Source organism: Pleurodeles waltl, chromosome 8 (assembly GCF_031143425.1).
Source record: "Pleurodeles waltl isolate 20211129_DDA chromosome 8, aPleWal1.hap1.20221129, whole genome shotgun sequence".
In the NCBI taxonomy this organism is placed as follows: domain Eukaryota; kingdom Metazoa; phylum Chordata; class Amphibia; order Caudata; family Salamandridae; genus Pleurodeles; species Pleurodeles waltl.
Genome location: NC_090447.1, coordinates 1,222,599,823 through 1,222,622,893, shown reverse-complemented (window position 1 = coordinate 1,222,622,893; position 23,071 = coordinate 1,222,599,823). Strand labels below are relative to the sequence as shown.

Sequence of the window (23,071 nt, the reverse complement as noted above, 5' to 3'; positions counted from 1 at the left end):
GTCTGCTATAACCAAAATCATCAAGACGCTTGTTTAAGATGTATTCTCATAGACAAATAAGGAAAAAAATCTGGCAATTTAGACCACATTGTTCCAGACTGATGTCACATCAGGTGTCTTGTTGGTCCCTAGATCTGAGTACCTTCACACTTTAACAGGTTCTTAGAAAGAATAGGACAGACAGCATCTGCGTCAAAGGCAGACATTTTGACAATATTTCAGGAATACAAACAAGCATTTGCAATGCAATGGGTCTTGCGTTTGCTCGAGTTAGAGCTATTAGCGTAGTAAATTCCTAACTAGACTTTTTTGCCACATGAATTGAAAATTAAAAGTAAAACAGTTGACATAAGTGAGCTGATTCAAAGCGCCATGGCTGCCATGAGTGCAAATGCGAAGGAGAGACACAAAAGGAAAAAGAAGTTCACTTGCAGTCAAACATATCTGTAATCGTGCAATTATCTGTGTAACGGGGTCAGTGTCCAAGGACGTAACAAAGCTGCCACAAGGAGAGACAAACGTAAAGCATTTACCAATGATAAGAAAGAATTTTTGAAAGGCAAGCCCACAAATGAGTGATAGTGATGGGCATTCTGTGGACGTGGTTAAAAGCCCACATAGATACCAACACGTTGGAAAAAGCAGCGCTTGCGTGCTGCTATGCTCAACCCAAAAAGAGTCCTTTCAAGGATCGGAGTGGGGCAGAAAATAGGCCCAGGCACCAAAGTAAAAGTGTTCATAATTAGTGAATCAAATATCTAAATAAAGAGGCCCATGTTTGCAAAAACGGAAGTTTTAACTTGTAAAGACACTTTGATTAGAATATATGATTTGTAAGGTATGGAGCACTACATGCATTTGTGCTTGCTAGAGGCAATGTGATATTAGGGAAATCCACAGTAAACACCGGCCCACTAGGCCGTAAACGGGTCAATAAATTGTAATAAAAAACGGGCCACACACTGACCTATCAGGCAGTACTTAATTTGAGCTGGTGGTTGTCCGGGTTGGGGAATAGTACTAGTACTTTTTTTTTAGGGCCGGCACTTATGTTCTTTGCATCAGGCATTTAATGCGAGCAAAAGACATTAGGGATAGACCAAGGAAGGGAAATATGAAACAGTGTTACAATGGGAGAAAGCAGAAAGCTGCAAACGTGAGTTGAAGGGGCTGGGAGTCGCTTTAAATGTATTAAAGAGGTCTGAGATTGCTTTAGGATTACCCGGCCTCAGTATTTTGTACTCGCACATTAACTTGCAGTAGCCACCTGTTTTCAGAGGAGAACTTTGGGCACGGCACGTTTTTATTTACAGACTGACCACTGCTGTCAGGCCAAACCCTAAGGTTGCCTGGTTGCCCTATAGGTAAGTCCGACTCTGCCTTTGTCATTCACATGCGTGCCTAACCTCCTGTTTGCATTTGATTATTTTGCATAGATGTTTTGTCTAAAATGAGTTTAAAATTAAGAATACCTTCAAATGAAGGTAGCATGAGCACTGTCAGTGGTAAAACAAAAACGTTAATATGATGTAATGTAATATACCAGTGTTGCAGCTAGAGAGATTTTGGATGAGAGAGCGCACATATTTGTGATTTGTTTACAGTCAGCAAAGTATCACTTTGTAGTTGATAGAGTTGTCTGTTAACTGAAAAACAGAAATGACTGTTTCTTATGCTTTAGTTTGACTGTCCAATCCTATTTCTCGTCAGCTTGAGATAGAGATAATTGAAGTCAGATCAATGTATTTAATGTCATGCATGTCAAAGGAGTGCTTGTGGGTCTGCGTACACCATTAAATTTTTATTTTATCTGTGGAGACAAGCAACATGTGATAACTAGCAAGACATCTGATTAGTATCAGTAGTCAGGGAAGGAATGTTCCCTGCGAAAGACAAATGCATTGCATTGCTGTGAATAGTACCCGAGGAACCCACATGAAGGGATGGAGCTATTACTGTATGGACCCCAGTGAATACCGCTTTACAAAGGCCTCTAAATGTTACTGCAGAACGTCTGCAGAAGAGCAGCTCTTACTTTTCCCACAGCCCTCGTTCCTGCTTTCAATACACTGGCTAAACCAACGCACTCATTGGTTTTGCCTCGTGCAGCCATTAGTCTTAAAGTTAGCATTAGTTCTGAAACCCTCTTTGCTGAAGCTTTCCAAAGAAGAGAAGCTTGCGCATGCGTGGCCGTAACTCACCCCCGGTGATGCTCCATGCAGAGGAGATACGTGTCAGAATTGCGCTGAACTCTTGTAGCACAGAGTGATTTATCGAGGCATTATCTTGGGGGAAGAGGCCAGCAGATGTTCCATCACTGCTGGCATCAGGGCTTTCAGCATGGCCTCTGGATCCTGTGTGGCCCCGGTGACAAACACAATCATGTGTGTTTTGTATTTGTTGTATCACACAGTACGTGTTGGTTCTTGTGTGTATGTGTGTATTGCTTTATGTGTGTGTTGTATGTTTGTGTGTGTTGTGAGTGCGTTGTGTTTTGCATGTGTGTTATATGTGTGCTGAGAGTGTTGAATGTGTATTTTATGTGTGTGATTTCAGTGGGTTTGCTATACGAGGGTGCTGTGCCTGTTGTATTCCTTTCATGTGTTGTATGTTTGTGTGTCTGTTGTATGTGTGAATGTTTTGGAGTCTTTCCACTCAAGTGCAGCACTGATTAACAAACATAACTCAAGGTATCAAAGTACTCCAACTAGTTGGGAATCTCTTTCCAGCTATGTTTTTATAATTCCTCCTGTAAAGAAAGTAAGTATGGGCAGCCTGATTTCATACTTGTCTCCTCCAGGGCAAACATGACAGGAGTATCATGGCAGAACAGGCTGGCGCCTTGCACGCCAAATGGTATATTGCATGTACATAACACGATTCTGAAAGACATGTCTCTTAGTAAACAAGCATTGCACTTCTGTTGCAACACATCTTGCACAGAAAGTGAAGAAACTTGGCAAATGAATCTGTCCGTGCCCCTGCGCTTCAATCTGCTGCCATCCTCGCTCCCAGTGATTGCTTCCAAAGAGTTTGCACTGAAAACTGAGCCACACGTGGAGCCGACATGAGCTCCTTTCACTTGTATTTTACACCTTTTAGATGGGACGAACAACGGTGATAAACAACAACTTTAAATAAACAAGCATTTGAAATGCAATTGTCTCGTGTTTGCTCGAGCTAGAGCTCTTAGCGTTGTAAATTACTGACTTCACTTTTCTTGCCACACAGACTGAAAATAACAAGAGGAATAGAGAGAGAGCGAGCTGGCCCTGGAAAAGTCCCCCTCTGCTGTTGGTTTATGTTTACAGAGGGAGCTGGTGGGGGGGAGGGACTGAACACACACCCACATTGTAAAAGAAACAGGCCTACACTGAAAGAAAAAGTCCCCTTCAGAAGAGATAAACAGGACATAACGGAATAAGACAGTACTTTGTGCTGCTCCCAAAGCGAAAAAGGCAGGACAAAGAGGCAGAACTGACCATTAGCAAGCAAGGATTTTTGAAGGTCACTGGAACCAATAAATGAAATCGCTTGAATTTGCTTGAACCCATATTATAAGTATACTTAAAAGTATACAAAACATTGAACGCTAAGCTCGACCTAAAAACGGGGTCTCAGCCTACTTAGAATTGAGCAGGATCTTAAAGTTTCTATGTCACCTGTAGATATGTTGTTTGTAGTGGGGTTAATGGGATGGCTAACATTTTCTTTGTGAGGCCAATAGGGGGAAATTGGAGACTGATTGCATAAGATGTCAGTTCTAATGTGCCAAAAGAAGGGAGGTTCGCCTTTTACCCTTCCAGGTCACACCGGGACCACAACAGTAAGCTGCATTGCCTTCACAATTTCTAATCTTGCCAAGGAAGTTCTTTTGTACTGACATGAGCATTGGTGAAAGGTAAGAGTACTGGAATGCTTTTAGAGATCGGATGCCTACTAGAAGGATTTGGGTGTTATCTCTCATCTCTCAGCTTAAAGAGAAATCACTTATGTGTGAGAGAGTGGATAATAGTTATTATCACATAGATCCCTTTAATGACCTAGGTAGTCATTTAGGATCTTGCAGAATGGGTGGTACACTATAAATTGATAGCTTAACTGTCCAATCCTAATTATGGTTCCTTTCTCCATTTAGAGGTGGGTTTCCAATGACAGATCATGAGCTAATTCTCTACTGGAAGCCTTTTACCTGTTGGCCTGTCTCCCACTGGGCTGACCAGCAGTTTATTTCCCGGGCCATTAAGACATGGCAATCCCAGGCATGGAAAGTGACTGATGATCCTGACGTAGAAGGAGAAAACTCCCTGCATGTTAGGGCCGTTGCTTATTTTTTTTTTTTAAACATCCCATGCACCTCCTCTTTGTCTAAAGGCAGTGAGCTCCCCAAAGGGAAAGCAGGGATAATTTCAAATAGTGGGCCAGAGCCTCTATTGACCTGATGAGCTTCCAGGGTTGAAATGACCCCCTTAAATAGCATAGCTCTTACTCAAGTTTCTTATATGATCTCCACATGTGAAACATGTACCTATACCTACTGTGTTTGTAAAGGGTTGTTCATCTTTCAACCATATGGGTGTAAACAAAGGGAAGATAATTAAAATATTTATTCTAATAACTACTATTTGTTAATCATGTCCAGATCCACAACAGGCAAATTATGTATTTCAAAATCCATGTGTCAATATAGATGAAACATACACACATATAAACACACATCTTTATGACAGAGGGAGAGGAAAAAATACACAGAGATAGTGAAACAATGATAAATATGCCAACTAATCAGATGCAGGTAGTCAGCAAACATCTGTGGAAAGAGAAAAAAAAGCCTCTGCTTTATCTATTTCCAGGTTTCAAAAGTCTTTTACATAACACAAACCACATCAAACTAAATCTTAGACGTATTTCCATTACAGGTTATTGCTGCTGAATCATTTTTTTTCAGTGAAGACAGCACACAATTTAACAGAGATCTGAATATAGCTGAGCTGAAAAAAATACAAAAATGGCATTACATATGTCCACTGTTTGATCTAAACATTCCAGGTTTTGCTTGGCATTTCTTGAAAGCATATTCTCTTTTGTGTATACTAATGAAGTCCAGAGAAACTGCAAGGGGCGTATTTTATATTGACTAATTCATGTGGCTTACCTCATGTAATAGAACATGTCTCAAATGTTGAACTAATAAAAATGCTGAGCTAGTAAATTCATCACCTAACAAGAAAAAAACATTTTCTATTGGAACTGTAATCGAAGTGGAAAAGTTTCAATTAGACTTTAGTGAACCATCAGCATTGTCTCTTTAATCAATTCGATTTGGTTAATTTGACTAAAGGTGCATATTACTAGTAAAAAGAGAGGGCGATATATAAACACAAGGAGCTAGGGTCGAAATTTCGAAATAGACAATACAGTCAGACAATCTTGGAAAATAAAATAAAGGGGAGCTAGGGGTACTATCTGCAAAAAAAAAAATGAACGTCACTGATCTCACACAACCCATATGGCTAGATATCATAAAGTCCATCGGCGTTTTCACAAAATATTTTCGACCGTGCTTGTTGGTAAAAAAGGCAGTTTTTGGTGCAAACATTATTTACAATAGATTATGGTGGCAAAATACCGCTCTTCTAGTTCTTCGACTATTTAAGACCCAGTATTTCAGATCTCTCAAAGCACTTTCAGTGCTCACTTTCTGTGACATCCTATGGTTGCTTTCCCCTTTTTAAGCTAACTGGTGCCTTAAATAGCTGGAGAACTGTAAGGAAGAGCATGATATACACAGGTGTTCTATCCTGTTGCATGGTATTTCTACCACAGGGGTTCTGGAAGTAGGGAACTCATCTAAGCCTAAAGTAATACTAAATAACTCTGCACTGAGAGCTAGCATGTCTGTGCTGGGCCAAGTATTATTAAAAACGTACACAATAAGTTGGTATTAATAAATATACTTTAGAGGCAGCTTCCACATCAAAATCAAAATATATGTTCAGTTCTAAATTCTAAAATGGCCAATCTATAGACCGATGAGAATACATCTTGTTTGCTGAATCCAGCCAAACATGCTTAACGAGTTCATGATTTTGGACGGTGGGTTGCGGAGAGACCGCATCTCATCATGTAACATTTCTGCTTGCTAGTCTCCAGGTTCAGAAACAAACAAAAAATGATTCTCTAATGTGCGATATTGAAGGGGTGGGACATGAAAACAACCCTTTTTAAGAATGAGCCATAACAACATTTTCAGTGATGTACAACACAGAAGCAAACAACAGTTGGGGCAGTAACGCTCCTGAGCTAGAATGGAATGAACTAGTTGGAGGCAAGTGGTGATTGTTGACAGAATAGACAACTTGCCTACCGCCTCTGGAAAGTCCAACATTATGAAGTTTACATTACAGGGTACTATTTGATTTTGTTGCCATGGATCATTTTATTTAAGGAGCAACTGCATTACACTGAACGAACCCCCTAGGGGACGCATTGTGACACTGATCCAGAGTGATTCACCAATAGCGTTGTGTGAGTCCTTTATGACCCTAGGACATTCAGAACCATCTAGAAACCAAAGAAGAAAGACTTCACTGCCTGTTAGGCTGAAGACATTTGTGATGACTGTCGCAGGAAAACGTGGAAAGACTTTACTCCTCAACCTCTGCCCTCCTGATATCCAAGATTTTATGGATTGCATTTGCACAAGCGATTCAGAGGGACGTTTCTACTGTTGCTATTAACAGACCCTGCTTGATAGGGAATCTGTTTCCCAAATAAGGCAGAGTAATTAAGACGCTGAGAAAATAAAGAACCAAATGATCCTGTTGCCCAGTTCACAGAATTGGAGTTAATTGCTGGGACTGTTGTATAGATTTCTTGCATTCTGGAGAACCATCACAAGCTCTTTTCATGAACAGTGTGATATCTGTTGTAAAGCTAGAAAACAACAATGGATAGCACAGAGAAGGTGCATTTTGCATTGAAAACCTTCGTTTACAGAATATATACCAGGAGTGTGAGGCAACATCTTCACATTTGCATATGCTGAAAGACTAGGGCTAGGGTTATTGAGAGCATCCACCTGATTACACTACAAGCCAAACAGACATCTTTTTATCAGAATTTTCATGTTCATAAAACCTTTTTACCAAGTTCCCATGCAAAGATTATACAACCATGAAGATTCGTTAAAAATGTCCTTCGACTGGCTGAACTACACTGAAAAGTTTTTAAGTGCTCTATTTAGGGCTTCAGGGAGTGGAAGTACTACCATGATGTAGTGTGGCATCTGCACATCCAAAACACATAGCCCCCCCCCAGCAAATTAGCTTTGTGGAACTGCAAGGTTTGTGACATAGGAGCAAACGCAGGCTCTGCTGTCAGAAAGCCATGACTGTTGGCCCACCTGCCACTAGGCTGCTTTTCAAAAATTGTTGGAAGGCCCTCACTATTTACAGCAGGCTGTTCGACATTGATTATTTATTGCCTAAAATTGCCAGGTGGGGCAAGGCACCAGACAGAACAAATTTTTCTCACAAGCCAATAGGTTTGGTCAACAGGTGTTTGGATTGCCAACGCTTGTTTAGTTTGCCATCTCTTTCGCAGAATGTTATTGTTGGGAAAGCTGCTTGCCAGCATCAATTAAAAAAAAAAAACATTGGCTTGAAGCAAAAACATGTTTTGACCTCAGAAATGTAATGTCTGCCATTTAAGAGACCTAATTTGTATGTGGATGCGCTCTTTGTAAATGTGCAGAATGTCATCACTCATAATGAGGTTAGCCAATGGCTGAAGTGGGCTCATCTATTGCCCCGTGCTGTACGTTGTAGTAGGTAGAAGAAAACTGTAAATGAAATAGTATCAGACCAATAGGCTGCCTGAAAACCCCAAAAAGTAATACATATAGTTTTAGTAAAATGAAAAGGTCTTTCCTGGCTAGCACCAAACCTAAAAAAAAAAGAATTGCCTCCGAAGAGCAATGAAAACAAAATCCCTAAAACCGGACAATAATCTTCTTGGCAAATTGTTCAAACTTGTGCGTTTTGGAAAGCTCAGTGGTGTTCCAGGGTATTCAAATTGGAATTTTGTACTGTTTTAACACAACTATTGCCAAGTTATGGCTGTTGAGCAAATACCACAAGGTGGGTAATATGCATATGGGCCAATATTAAATGTCTAAACACTACAGAGGCAGATATAACTGACTTGGCCATTTGCACTTGAAATGGATTATTCAGGACCTTAGATTTAATTTAACTATGTTACTTTGACCACGATAAAAATATATAAGCAGACACACCTATGCAACAATCGTAGCTGGTAATATAACAAGGGATTCAGATCATTCAAACATCCTTTCTGTTAGCTCATACCAAAAGATCTCATATGGTCAAGAAAAACATACATAATTCTGACCCAAATTGAATTGTATTCCTTGTGCAGCTCACAGTTTTGCTGGACTCACAGTCAAGGGCAGTGATTCTACGCTTTTATCTTAGCTGTAACAGTGTATCCCAATACTCTGTTATAAGTGCTTCATAGGTGATTCCTAGTCAAGACAGTGTAGCCCACAGAGAAGAGTGTACGCTTATTCTACAGTGGATGACTGAACTGGAACTTTGGGATGGCATGAAGTAGAGTATCCTGAATGCAACACATGGTTATGAATAGACTGTCATGGTTGTGCACTTAGATTATTGGCTAGATAAAAGGAAAACAAAATGTAGATCTACATCCCTTCAGCATGTCTGAATGATAAGCATAGGACCCTCTGAAGGAAGCCATGTAGTCAGTCAGAATGGGTGAAATAGGGGTACTTTGTGCAAGGAATTGAAGAGAAAAGTCAGTATGTGTATTGAAGAGAGGAGAACACCATTAAACAAACAGTCTAGCCCATCACACAGATGGCCCACCATACCCATTTCCATCACCATTGGCACACACGCAGCCCAGCGCACAACATGAACACTGCCAACAGACAATCCCCCCACCCACCCTTACACAATGCTTGCACACACATCTCAATGCATCCTTAACACATGCATCATGGCCAAAGTGTACTCACCTGTTGGTCTGGAGGCCCATACAGCTGTCTGTACCGGTTTAGGACCCCATCCACCAGTCACTCCAACTCCTTCGAAGTGAAGGCAGGGGCCCTTACCCGGTCACATGGGCCATGGTAGGTTACAGACACAGGTCACAGCAGCACATGCACTGTAGGTCTTCTCCTGTTGAAGGTCAGGAAACAAGTGAGGATTGAGTTAGAAAATGACGGTCACATCCGTGGCGGTGTACACTGTCACCGCGAGTGTAGATCCCCATTGGCCACTGTACTCCATAGAGCCCCATATTATCCAATGAGGAATTGCACATCGGTGCAAGACCGCATTCCGCCACGACGCCCAACGTCGGCTGAGTTTCCTCAATTCCACCTACATACAGGACAGGCGGTCACCATTTTGGGGGGTGGGGGGCAACCATGTCGGCCATTGCTGCAACACAGATTAGATTGGCACATACTTCGCCATTAACACTGTTCCAATACATAAGTGCACCATGTGGACTGCTGTTGTGGTTTTGTTGTTCCAATTGTGAGAGCCTACTCACTCTTGTGTCCCTTAAATACCTACCACTGCAGATGAATAGGAGGTGGAGACATTCCCCAATGTACAGACCCCTGGTGGACTTAGCTACACTGGAGGACAGGCACATTACCCTCACCTATAGACTGAAAGGGCCACAATCACAGAGCTGTGTGCCCAGTTGGAGCCAGACCTGATCTCATCTATCCATCATCTGACTGGGATCCCCCCTCTTGCGCAAGTGCTATCAGTGCTCCATTTCCTGGTGACAGGTTCATTCCAAGTGACAGTGGGCTTGGCAGCAGGAATGTCACAGCCAATGTTCTCAATTGTGCTGGCAAGAGTGTTGTCTGCCCTGGTAAAACACATTTTCAGCTACATAGCTTCCCCCCAGGTTGACGATTTGGCCACTGTGAAGGCTGGATTCTATGCAATGGGACATATCCCCAATATTATTGGGGCGATGGAAGGGACACATATTGCGTTTGTTCCCCCGCCAGAATGAACAAGTGTACAAGAATCATAAGAGTTTCCACTCCATGAATGTACAGATGGTGTGCCTGGCGGACCAGTACATCTCCCACGTCAATGCTAAGTATCTTGGGTCGGTGCATGATGCATTTCTCCTGAGGAATAGCAGCATCCCAAATGTAATGGCCCAACTACAGAGGCACAGAGTGTGGCTAATAGGTGAGCCTTGGTCCCCATCCAGTGTATGTTAGTGTATGCCTCTGGTGTTAACCTCATAGGATAGTGTGTTGTTAAATGTTGTCCCTAAATACTGGCAGGTGACTCTGGCTACCCAAACCTATCGTGGCTGCTGACCCCTGTGAGGAATGCCAGGACAAGGATTGAAAAGCATTATAATGAGGCACATGGGCCACCAGAAGGATCATCGAGAGAACCTTCGGCCTCCTGATGGCCAGGTACAGGTGCCTCCATCTGACAGGTGGATCCCTGTGCTACTCACCTGAGAAGGTCTGCCAGATAGCAGTGGCATGCTGCATGTTGCACAACCTGGCTTTCAGGCGCCATGTACCTTTTCTGCAGGAGGAGGAGACCGGAGATGCCCCCATGGCTGCAGTAGACCCTGATGACAGTAAGGATGAAGAGGCTGAAGATAAGAATGAAGACAACGGAATAGTTATCCATCAGTACTTCCAATGACACACACTGTTTCCATAAATACACTGTTTCAACACATGACATACAAGTTTTTGAGTTGTGTTCAAGAGTGTTTATTTTAGTGCTAACGAATTGAGGGACAAGTGCAATGGAATGGAGTGATGATGGAGGAAAGTCCAGGGTATTGTTCCAGTCTGTTTGTAGCACAGCTGCAGTGTCCAAGTGGCCATAGGAAGGGGAGCTAAGGCAGTTCAAGGTGGACAAGGTGACTGAGTAGTACACAAGGGTGACAATCAGGAGAGTCTCATTTCCTGGCGGTGGTCTTGGCAAGTGTCACTGGCTTCTGTCTGGGTCGCAGGGAACGTTTGCGAGAGGGTTCACCTTCTGCAGGAGGTGGGGTGCTGGTGGCCTGGGGGTCCTGTGGCGGGGTCTCCTGCCCACTAGTGACAGCAGAAGTGGAGGGCTGGTCAATGGACTGGCTAGTGGTAGGGGCTCGCTGGTGTGCTGTTGCCTCCCTCATGATGCTGGTCATGTCTGCCAGCACCCGTGCTATGGAGATCAGTGTGGTGTTTATGGCCTGCAAGTCCTCCCTGATCCCCTGATACTGTCCCTCCTGCAGCTGCCTGTTCTCCTGCAAGTTGTCAAGGATCTGGCCCATCATGTCCTGGGAATGTTGGTAGGCTCCCAGGATCTCGGAGAGTGCCTCCTGGAGAGTCGGTTCCCTGGTCCTGTCCTCCCCCGGTGCACAGCAGTCCTCCCAGTATCCCTGTTAGCCTGTGCCTCTGTCCTCTAAACGGTGTGCCCACTAACCCCAGGTCCCTGATTGTCTTAGGGGCGAGGTGTGGAGTGGGGACCCTATACAGGTGGACACACTGCAGATTGATGTGTCCTGGGGACAGAGTTGTGGGTATGCTCGGTGGGTGCTGTGGTGTTGGATCCTGATGAGGGAGGCTCTGTGGTGGTCTGTGAGTGGGCTTGGGTGACCAGCTGTCCAGTGTTCACTGATGGGCCAGGTTGCTCATCCAGATAAGAAGTCCAGAGTTACTGTCATCACTGGGGTCATCTTCTGTTGGGGGACTGGATAGTTGTGGCACCTCCTCTCCACTGACATTGGCTGGGGTACCTGTGGGATTTCTTGAGAAGACCCTAACTTTGTATGATTAGGAGCAGGACATCACACAATTGTATTAACACATGCCATGTGTTTCAATGTGCGCCTGCATTTGATAGCCTTTTGCTCTTGCTTCAGTAGTGGAGTCATTTTGTGCCAGTATTGTGAATGTTGTGTTCTCATCAATAGGTTTTAGTTAACATGCCCTCTTTTCCCAAACACTGTGGGGCAGATTTAAGAAAAGTGGCACTGCACCCAGTGCAGCGCCACTTTCCTTGCTCCCCTTAGCAAGCCCCTTAGTGCACCCCTTCCGCCACCATGTGTGCGCCTTATTTAAAACATGGTGCACCATGCCGCATGGTAAGGGGCAAGAGCATCATTATTTTTTACACCATTGATGTACTCTGCAGGAGTGGTGCCAAAATTTTGGCGCTACTCCCGCTGAGTACATAGGAGCCCATTGTGTTCAATATATGCCCTCTTTTAACACCTGCTCTGAGCAGGCATTAAAAGTGTTAAAAAAATGTGGCAAAAGGAAATCTTTTTTTTCAGCCCCTCCAATGGGAAAATGCCCCCTTGCATATATTATGCCTGGCACAGGCATAATGTAGCATAAAGGGTTACAAAATGGCACATTGCATGCATTGCACATCTTTGTAAATATGGTGCAGTGTTTTTGGCCATCGAAATCTAGATTAGCATCACAAAATAATGCTAATGTGTCGTCAGGATGACGCTAGGGGCTCTTAAATCAGCCCTTATGTTTTTGACAATGTTATTGATTGCTAAAGTCTTATTACCCCCCCACAAACTAACAAACAGCCCATGAGTATGTATCTAGACTCCTCGTCTACAATTAGTGTAGAGCAATGTTACAGTTCCAGAAACCATTTAAAGTTAACAATTAGAGAAGAGGTTAATTTCATCAAGATCCATTAAGAAAGAATATCAGCAAATGTACACAACAATCCAATTAACAATCGTTACAGATTATTGTAGTAAAAACACAAACAGATAGTTCAGATGGTGGCGTAGATCAGCCTTAGCCAACGCAGAAAACAAACATTCGTATCAGAAAGACAAAGACTAGTGCAGGTGTACAGATGGAGAAGATGAATGAAAAAAACACAGGTTTCCCTTTTACCTTGTAAAACTGCCCCAGTTCTTCAGTTCTTCCCTTTGCATTTTGGTGGCTGGCCTTAGAATTCTACTTACCCAGTGCCACTTTCCAGTGCAATGCTCGTGCCCCCTGTCAACCCTTGTGCTTTAGCGCATCACATGCAATTACCTATCTTGCCCTACATTGCCCCATTCTGAACCTGGGATGTCGGTGGCCATCTGTCTTTTCAATGGCGTGAGTGAGAAATCATTAAGGATGTGTTGATGAAATGGCAGTCTGTTTCTTGCAGAGGTGAGTACGTGGATGCATCTTGAACAGCTGGGCCTTCTAATGATAATGCCAGTAAGTAGGGATTCTCATTCTTGGTAGAGACCCGTTGTCAGCAGATGGGGAACATTCTGGCAAACTGCAAACTGGTGTTGTATAGTGGTTCAGTTTTGCTGTTCCAGTTTGTGTACAGCAATACTCTAGGGTCATGTTCGTGCTTCAAAAACCTCTTTAAATAAATAAAATATTAATATATGAGTGTGATCAGCACATATGTAGGTGACTATCACAGAAAAGATTTAACTGCGGTTTATGCCTCTTCCAAATAGTTTCTGTTTTTTGGATTTGGATGTTTTGGTTCTACGTGTCTAGGTGTCAGAAGAAAACATTTTTCAGTAACCAACTAAAGAGGACTGTTGGACTTTTCACTCTCTGCAGGGTAGCCCCCAAACCTTTTGCCTTCACTCCTCCTGTTATGTGAACCTGGTGCTGTTGGCTTTTAGGACTTTGTGCACTTTATCACTGCTAACCAGTGCTAAAGTGCTTGTGCTCACTCCCTAAAACATGGTATAATTGGCTTACACCTTATTGCCACATTTAATTGACCTAAAAGTCCCTAGTAAAGTGGTATAACATATACTCGGGTTCTAGTAAGTTAAATGCTGCTGGGGGCCTACAGCATTTTTTGCACCACTTACTAAAGTAGCCCTTAAAACATGCCGCAGGTCTGCCATTGGAGATCTGCACAGCCCCACTTGCACATTATAGGACTGTGTCCTCTCTCACACAAAGAACTTCACGTGAACCTATTGTGCCTCTAGACAGACTGAGACTAGGGCAGGGAGGCAGAACATTCCAGACACTTCTTTGAGGAGAAACATCCAGAAGTCACTTCCACTTCAAAAAGGCAACATGCATACAAAAGGACCTTCAGACCTCCTTTTCAGTTCATTCTGGACCTGTGGAAAGACTCTCAGGGTTGCCTGCTGCTCCGGACTGAGATGTAATTCAGAAGGACTGCTTTGCTGTACCAAGAAGGACTGCTCTGCTGCATGAGGCCTGCTGTGAGCTCCCAGAGGTCTGCCCTGCTGCTTGGGTCCTGCTCTTCACTTTGAATCCAAGACTTTCAAATTGACTCAAAGGGCTAGTTGGATGGCTACCCAATTAGAACCTCAGGGACAGAAAAGGCTTCAACCATCTTGAACCTGCACCTGGAGCCTGCCTGAGTGAGTCCTGACCCTCAAAGTGGTACTGCTCCAGTCCTGGACCCTTTGAAGTGGTGCTAAAGGTGTCCAAATAGTCCGAAACTTAGGACTTGGAATGTTTTTACCGAAAAGGTACTGTAAGAACAGAGAGGAGATTGGGACCCACCTGCTTGTCGATTTGCCCAAGGTCCATCCATGGTTGGCCTGACTTTTCAGCAGCAAATACTGTTTAGCGGCTCCTGGCAGAAGCGGCATCCGCCGTGTGGATCCCTTATCAACTACAGGCTGCAGCTTCTTTCTGCTGCAGATTTTCAACTTCCAAAAAAGAGACTAAGGGCTTGATTATGATCCCGTCCACCAAACTCCTAATGGTGTGTTGCCACCATGCTGTCTATCTCCCCACCAGCCCCGTTAAGACTTTCCTGCAGGGCTGACTGGTGGAAACCAAGGTTTCCCCCGGTCAGCCCAGTGGGAAAGTGGGGGCAGCATTGTTGCTGACTTGAAGTTGAGCCAGCGGCAATGATGCTGCCCTCAGGGGGCTCCAGCACCTTCGTAATGCTCACTGTCTGCATAGCAGACAGTGCGCATTACAAGGGTGCTGGGCAGGGGGATCCCTGCACTCCCCATGCCATGTGCAGTGCAGAGGCCCCCTCTAGCCCCATGCACCTGTTCTCTGCCAGTCTTTTCATGACAGTGAATAGGTGGCGAAAAGGCTGGTGGAGAACTAGGAGTATCAGAAGTATCATTTTAGAAAAACAATCTCTACAAAATATACAGCTTGTTTAAATATATCACTTAAAAAATGCAGGAATGCACCTAATCCAAAGAACACATGTTTCATCCAAATATCCTACCCCTTGAGTAAAATAGAACAATAATTCAATTTCAAAATGATTAGGATGTTCTGCTTTTCTGGATTTAGAAATAAAATACACATTGATTGTATTTGGAGGGAGAGCATGTCAGTATATTCATGACATACAATTGAGCTTATTTAGAACTTGGCACAATCATTTTAAAAATACACAGAGTCAATGGGGACAGTTTGGCAAGATGTGCTTCCACTCTTGTTGTAATCTGCCTCAAATTTTTAATGCTTCTCAGAAACAAACCTCTAAAGTGGGAGTCGTGTCTGAGAGAAAAACATATTCCCTTCTTGCATTGCCCTGCCCTGCATGGCTGACCAATCTACACTGGGAATATCTGCTTCAGAAGATTCACCCTAAAAAAAGATGAAACTTCTGAAGACCTGTTGTGAATCTTACGGTATAGGTATTTGTAGAGCACACAACTGACACAGGAGGATATCCTGGTGGTGAAAAGGAGGCGTGGCATGGACCGAAGCCTTGGCCGAGACTAGATGAAAAACTTAGTCTTCAGTTTCATGTAAAATTAAAGAACTGAGGATTCAACTTTGTTTTGCAGGAGTAGGTCTTCGGAGGCTTAGGGAGGGAGGTGGAAGTAGGCACAGCGGCTGGTTGTGGTTCTGCGTAGGCAGTGGATTTATGGCAGTAAATGACTGCCTGAGCAGTTGGGTAGGTGTGTGGATTAGGCCAATTCTGTTGTTTCACCATAAGAGATTAAGGGCTACATGTACGAAGCAGTTTGCAAACAGTGAATCGGCCCGTTTGCGATGTGCAAAATGCACTTTGACATGTTCCAACCCATGTTTGCGAATCAGTAAAATATTTACCGAATTGCAAAAAGGGATTGCGAGTCGCAATTAGGAAGACTGCGACTTGAGGTCCCATGTATGATTGTTTTGCGACCGCAAATGCGGTCACAAAACAATTGCAGTTAGCACCAGTGTCACACTGATGCTAACCCATTCAAAAACGGAAAGGGGTCCCCATGGGATACTTTCCCTTTGTCAATGTCAGTAAAATACATTTTTCAGAGCAGGTAGTGGTGTTAGGGTTTGTACACAGCAAAGAGCATGTCCCCTCTCACTGCACTAGTGGGTTCTGTAATAGCTCCCTTTTAAACTTACTATTGAAAGCCTTTCTTGTTATCTCACCTTCCCCCCCCCCCCCAGGCTTCTGTGTATGTTGTTTAATGTACTGTTTTGTTTACACATTGGGCCTTGCTTTTACCAAGGCTTCTTTAAAACACTCCTCCCTAGGCCATGTGTTAATCCAACTCATTTGCATAATAACTGAAACTCTGCACACCTTTCAAGAACATGTGCAGCATGTAAGGACCACACCCAGCTCTTCAAACCACACCCAGCTCTGCACACCTTCCAAGAACATGTGCAGCATGTGAGGACCACACCCAGCCCTTCAAACCACACCCAGCCCTGTCTATAAAAGGCATCCCCGAGCCTCACCCAGTGCTTGTGCTCGTCTACCTCCCGCTTACCTGAGAACAGATCCCTCGGCGCTGGCACTCCTGCTCTTTACAGACTTTCATTGACTTCAATGGGCGCAGCTTCTGGCTCTTCCTTCTTCCGATTTCCGGTTCCTCCTTGCTTCAGCCTCTCTCCTATGAGTAACCTGCAAAAGAGAAAGAAGACAAGGTTAGACTGATCAGCAACAAGTAAGTGCAAGTAAGTGCAAAACTTTTTATTACCTGAAAGAACTTGGACAACAATTTCTGGATTCGTGTATAGACAATTTGAAACAAAATACCTTCCACGAACATTGTGATTCAAACTCTTTGATACAAGAATATTTTGCAGAACTTTATGAAGCAAACATTGTTTTTTCTCATTGAACTTTTAAGATTCGAACAGTGGAAACCATTAGCAGCAAGGCAAACAGTAAATCAAGGACTTGCACAAATTACATGCTGTATTTTGATGTAAAAGTACAGTATTTGTTTTATAAAAGATTCTGGAAATATGGGAAAAGTGAGTCTGCTATTGGGAATTTAGGCTTTAGTTATATTATGATGAATGTTTGATATTGGTAATTCTGATAACGGTATTTGTTTAATGTTTTAGAAGCTTTACAGTAATAGAAAACACATCCCAGAGCAGTAACACATTCCAAACCTGGAAACTAGAGACCAGGATCCAAGAGGCACTTTTAGAAGAGAATTTCTAATAAATAAAGGGATAGTCAGGAACCCATTTAGGAATAGGTTGCACTTATCTGTTCTTTCTTCATGTTTCATTAGGCACCAGTTTCTACAGAAGTCAGAAAGGGCTGCAGATTTGTGCAGCACTTCAACAGTGGAAACGCAAGAACGGTGTTGTCTCTCTTTTTTATTTTATCCACTTCCCCCCTTCCCTTGAGCTTCTGTTCTTAGTGCATTGTTTTAAAAACTAGTGTGCTGGAACAAGTAGTTTCAGGGTGGGGTCGGATTGTCTTCAACCTCCATCAGAACTGAATAAGAACTCAGGTGAGCTGGGCTTTGACAAGTGGTCCTACAGAAAAGGTTTTCATTGAACTGTAGATGAACTGCATAACCCCTTCTCCAAGAGCTGATTTATGGCCCAAGCTATGGGCTCCTTGTATTTCCCAAACCAGCAGAGCTTTCTGCAGAAGCCTGTGTAAACAGAAAAATGCTTAGTTAAATAAAATGAAATGTTGTACAGCCTTGAATTCACTAGAAAAAAAAAAACACTGTTGCATTTCCTGTCCTACGTCTTCACCCAGCACATGCAATGAGAAGGCTGCTTTTCAGTGAAATAGAATGCAGCTTTCATAAATCTGATTGGCTGTTGCCAAACAATCAATGTGAAGGTGTGTTGCACAAAACTGAAAATGTGTTGGTATGACTGAGGGATGAGGAATGAGGAGTAGGGATGATGGTTGAAGCATAGGGATGATGGATGAAGTATGAGAAGTAGGAATGATGGAAGATGTATGAGAAGTATGGACGAGAAGCAGGGATGAGGGATGAGAAGTAGGAATGAGGGATGAGAAGTAGGAATGAGGGATGAGAAGTAGGAATGATGGAAGAGAAGTAGGGTTAAGAAGCAGGGATGATGGAAGAGAAGTAGGGATGTGAAGCAGGGATGAGGAATGAGAAGTAGGGATGATGGAAGAGAAGCATGGATGATGGATGAAAAGTAGGGATGGTGGATGAGAAACAGGGATGGTGGATGAGAAGTAAAGATGATGTATGATGGATGAGAAATAGGGATGATGGATGAAAAGTAGGGATGATGGATGAGAAGTAGAGATGATGGATGAGAAGTAGGGAGGTTGATGTATGATGGATGAGAAGTAGGGATGATGGAAGAAAAGCAGGGATGATGGATGAGAAGTAGGGATCTGTATGATGGATGAGAAGTAGGGATGATGAATGAGAAGCAAGGATGAGAAGGTGGGAAGACGAGTGTGGAATGAAGATGTCCTACAATGAATGTTGTACTACCAGTGTAATTCAGTGTCTCCCCCCCCCTAAGTAGGGCAGGGTAAATGTGTGTTTTGCAGCTCCCAGTTCATAGGGGACATCCAGCTGTGCCAAATGGTAAACAGCAACAATCATTTTGTTCAGTATTATTTTGGATTTAAAATGTTTTGTCAGGACACATTTTAATTTCGGACCCTTACATTTTAGTTGAGTAAAAAGTCTAACCTCAAACATGACTAAAAATATGTATGCATTTTCACATGCCATCAGAGAATCTTTACCAAATTTCTTTCAACTACTCAGAAAGGAACACTTTGATTATTATTCCAAATCATTGTGCTACAGCAGGGACCATGTGTGCATGCACATACTCCCTCTGAAAGCTGCTGAGATAATTCACAACCTACACGCAATTATATAGATGTAGATTAATGTGATACAGCCCTTCATCAAAGAAGTACAGAGAAGCTATGAAAAAAAATCCCTGCTTTATATTTCCCCTTTGATCAGGATGTATTTTCAATGCCACAAATCACATCAAAGTAAATCTTAAGCATTCTAAACATTACCTTTGCTAGAATCTCTTTTGCAGTACAGAGACCTAATAGTCTAGCTAGGACGTGACTGTATCTCAATTGAGAAAAACAAAGAGATCTCTTGCACGTGTGCACTGCTTTGATCCAGCAATGCACGTTTCTCTTGTCACTGCTATAATATGTTTTTACTTAGCAAGCGCCCTTATAAAACAATAGCATGATTTGTTGATATAAGAAACAAAAACCTATAATTTGTTGCTCCCTTCATCTCAAATTATTGTGATAAAATATAAGCAAAGTCCACACACATATATTAGTATAAACATCATTAATTAGACTACTATGAGATAGTGATTCTAATAAGTGTGAAAAGAGGGGCATTGTTAAAATCATCTCATATAACTAGGATATGCTGCATTTGGTGTAAAATTGAGTGTGACCTGGTTACCAGAAATCTTTTTATGTACTTTTTCACAAAGAATCCTAAACCATTTATACTTACAACTAAATAAAAATCTACATTATAATTATAGCATGTTACATTTAGGATAATGAGTTATGCAATTAAAAACGCTTAGAAATAAAGGTTGATGAATGAACAGCAATGATTTTAAACATGTATAATAACATGCATTGACAAAGCCAATAGTCTCATCTTTGGCACCTATTGGCTTTGCCAGTGGAGTATAGCCTTTTAGCATTCACAATGCTGTGCAGCATGGTTACAAAATAAACAAAATAAGCTTTTCATGCTGCTAACTGATTTTTGTAGGGGTAATCTGTGATTTTCAGGGACAATGTTAAACTCACCTTTTCCAGAAATAACCTGCCTGAAGGAAACAGTTTCATAATTATGTGGTCCTAGTCTAAAGAGTGACATTTTGCAGAACCTAAAAGAAACCTGCAACTGTGGGTGCATTTACAAGCAACACAGTCATTGGAAGTTTCACTGTAAAGCCTGAAAATATCAAATAAAGAACAACAATGAATGGTGCACTGCAGTGTGCCCCTTGAAAAGAAAAAAGTGTGAAAGTGTTGTTTTAATAAAGTGAGGGTAGAGAAAGCAATGTGGGATGTGAATAAGAACGCAACGGGGACCAAAACATATCAAAAGGATTCTTACCTTTGAATTTATGTGCCCCTACATTGTTTCACACATTAAAGGCACTGCTACGACATGGACATTGTGAGCTGAACACAGTACATGAATAATCCCCAAAAATCATGCACGGCCCTGGATGTGGCAGCAGTGTTTTGGGTGGTTCTATGAGCAGTACTAAAGGGCAGCAGCTCTGTGCTGCAGGCTTCAAAGTGCACGGACATGCACACTTGTGCTGCTGTGGCATTCCGCCAGCCATTTTCACCCACCATGGCAGCAGAGTGGGTGCGGAAATAACGGGCTGCTAGAACAACACAGCAGGGGGGCATAGAGTGGCAAGTAATAATTCCAAAATGAAGGCGCTCTCACCTTAGAAAAATTATAAGGTCATATTTGACTGACTTGGGGAGTAGCTTTACCAAACACACTCCATGAAGTGAACAATACTGAAAAAAAACAGTTTTCTTCCATCCAAAAGGGCAAACACACTGGGTTTCATGATCAAAAGCTGTAAGTGTAGTTGCCATGCCAAACAGAGGGCAAAAGCAGCAGATGCACTGCTCCAATCACGCTGACTTGCAATTGCCTGCACCTTGGTCCCCTCACTGTGATGATGGGGGAGGCAGGGCATGCGTGGGATAAAAGCAAACGGACGAGAGAGGGGAACACGGCCAGGGACCTACATGAGAGACACCAATGGTTGTAGAGTGCTTAATAAATAAGTTAAATAGGGTTAAATAGCAACATTTGACCCTGCTTCTGCAGGCAGCTCGCTCCCCACTCCGTCTCCTCACCACCTCCATCCCGTTTCCTTTCCAGATCCACTTTCCCTCCACTGCGTCCCCTGCGCCTCCTCCCGTCTCCCCCCTCCTTCTCCCCCTTTCCTTTCCAGATCCACTTTCCCGCTGCTGCAGCCCCTGCGGCCCCTCCCGCCTCCCCCTCCTTCTCACAGTTTCCTTTCCAGATCCACTTTCCAGCCGCTGCATCCCCTGCGCCCCCTTCCGCCTCCCCCCTCCTTCTCACCGTTTCCTTTCCAGATCCACTTTCCCGCTGCTGCGTCCCCTGCGGCCCCACCCGCCTCCCCCCTCCTTCTCACCGTTTCCTTTCCAGATCCACTTTCCCGCCGCTGCATCCCCTGCGGCCCCCCCCCAGCCCTCTCATTCGCCAGGCCCTCCCGCCTCCCAGCTGCCACTCCCACCCTCCCCTCCTCTTATGGCAGCTGCGGTTGGGTAGCAGGGAGCAACCTTTGACCCTGCTTGTGCAGGCAGATCGCTCCTCGCTCCGTCTCCGCACCACCTCCATCCCGTTTCCTTTCCAGATCCACTTTCCAGCCGCTGCGTCCCCTGCGGCCCCTCCCGCCTCCCCCCTCCTTCTCACCGTTTCCTTTCCAGATCCACTTTCCCGCCGTTGCGGCCCCTGCGGCCCCTCCCCCCTCCTTCTCACTGTTTCCTTTCCAGATCCACTTTTCCGCCGCTGCGTCCCCTGCGGGCCCAGCCCTCTCATTTGCCAGGCCCTCTCGCCTCCCAGCTGCCACTCCCAACCTCCCCTCCTCCTATGGCTGCCGCGGTGCGGGCGTGCCACTGGCACGCGAAGGTGCGCCAAAGACAAGCCCGTCTGCACCCGTCCGCACCTGGACTGCGCCCAGCGCCAGAACCCCTGGCCCAGGCAACAGCCACCCCGTCAGCATCCGCTATAATGCCGACACCCTCCGCACACTCAACAAACAACACCAGCCGAAACACCACCTGCTTCCAGGCCTCTCCAAAGAGCAAGCACAGACCCTTCTCCTGCCACAAATGCAGCTTCACCTGCAACAGAGCCCACAAACCTCCTAGGATCAAGACCAACCACCTCCGTTGCATACTCCTCAACACCCGCTCAGCACACAAGCACGCCATCGAAGTCTGGGACCTGCTCGACTCCACCTCCCTGGATGTGGCCTTTCTAACCGAAACTTGGTGGAACGACTCCTCAGCACCCGACATCGCCATAGCCATCCCGAACGGATACAAAGTCGCTCGCCGAGACCGCACCAACAGAACCGGATGAGGCATAGCCATCATCCACAAAGCCACCCTTGAAGTCAAAACCACCTTGGACGACTCCTTCAGCGCCGCTGAACTCCTTCACTTCCAAGTCCGCACCGACCCCAACACCACGCTCAGAGGAACACTCATCTATAGACCCCCAGGACCCAGGGCACCTTTCAGCAATGCTATCGCCGACCTGGCCAGCACCCACGCACTCGCTTTCACGGACTACATCCTCCTCGGGGACCTGAACTTTCACCTCGAAAACAACAATGACACCAACTCCACCACCCTGACCGAAAAACTTGCCAACCTCGGCTTCACACAGCTCGTCAACACACCCACCCACACAGCCAGTCACACCCTTGACCCCATCTTCTCCACAAGCAACCACGTCACCTTCAACCATACCACCGACCTCTACTGGACCGACCACCACTGCATCCACTTTATCTTCAAGAAACAGACAGAACACCACCTCACCGAACAACCACCTAACCGCCGATGGGGCAAAGTCACCGAATTTCAACTAACCAACGCCCTAGCCCAGAAACCGCCCGTCAACCCCACAGACCCTGACATCGCGGCACACAACCTCAAGCTATGGATCAACGACTGCGCCGACCGCCTTGCTCCACTCAGAAAACCCTCCAACAACCACATCAACAAAAAAGCCACCTGGTTCACCGATG

At 44.3% G+C, this 23,071-nt stretch overlaps 1 long non-coding RNA gene across 1 annotated transcript in view; it reads right to left on the bottom strand.

Annotated features, from left to right (window-relative positions):
- Positions 1 to 23,071, bottom strand: part of LOC138250535 (uncharacterized) — a 398,045-nt gene that overhangs the window by 83,296 nt on the left and 291,678 nt on the right. The window contains exon 6 of the long non-coding RNA XR_011194977.1: positions 16,771 to 16,904. This is a non-coding gene — a long non-coding RNA (uncharacterized lncRNA). The remainder of the gene's footprint in view (positions 1 to 16,770; positions 16,905 to 23,071) is intronic.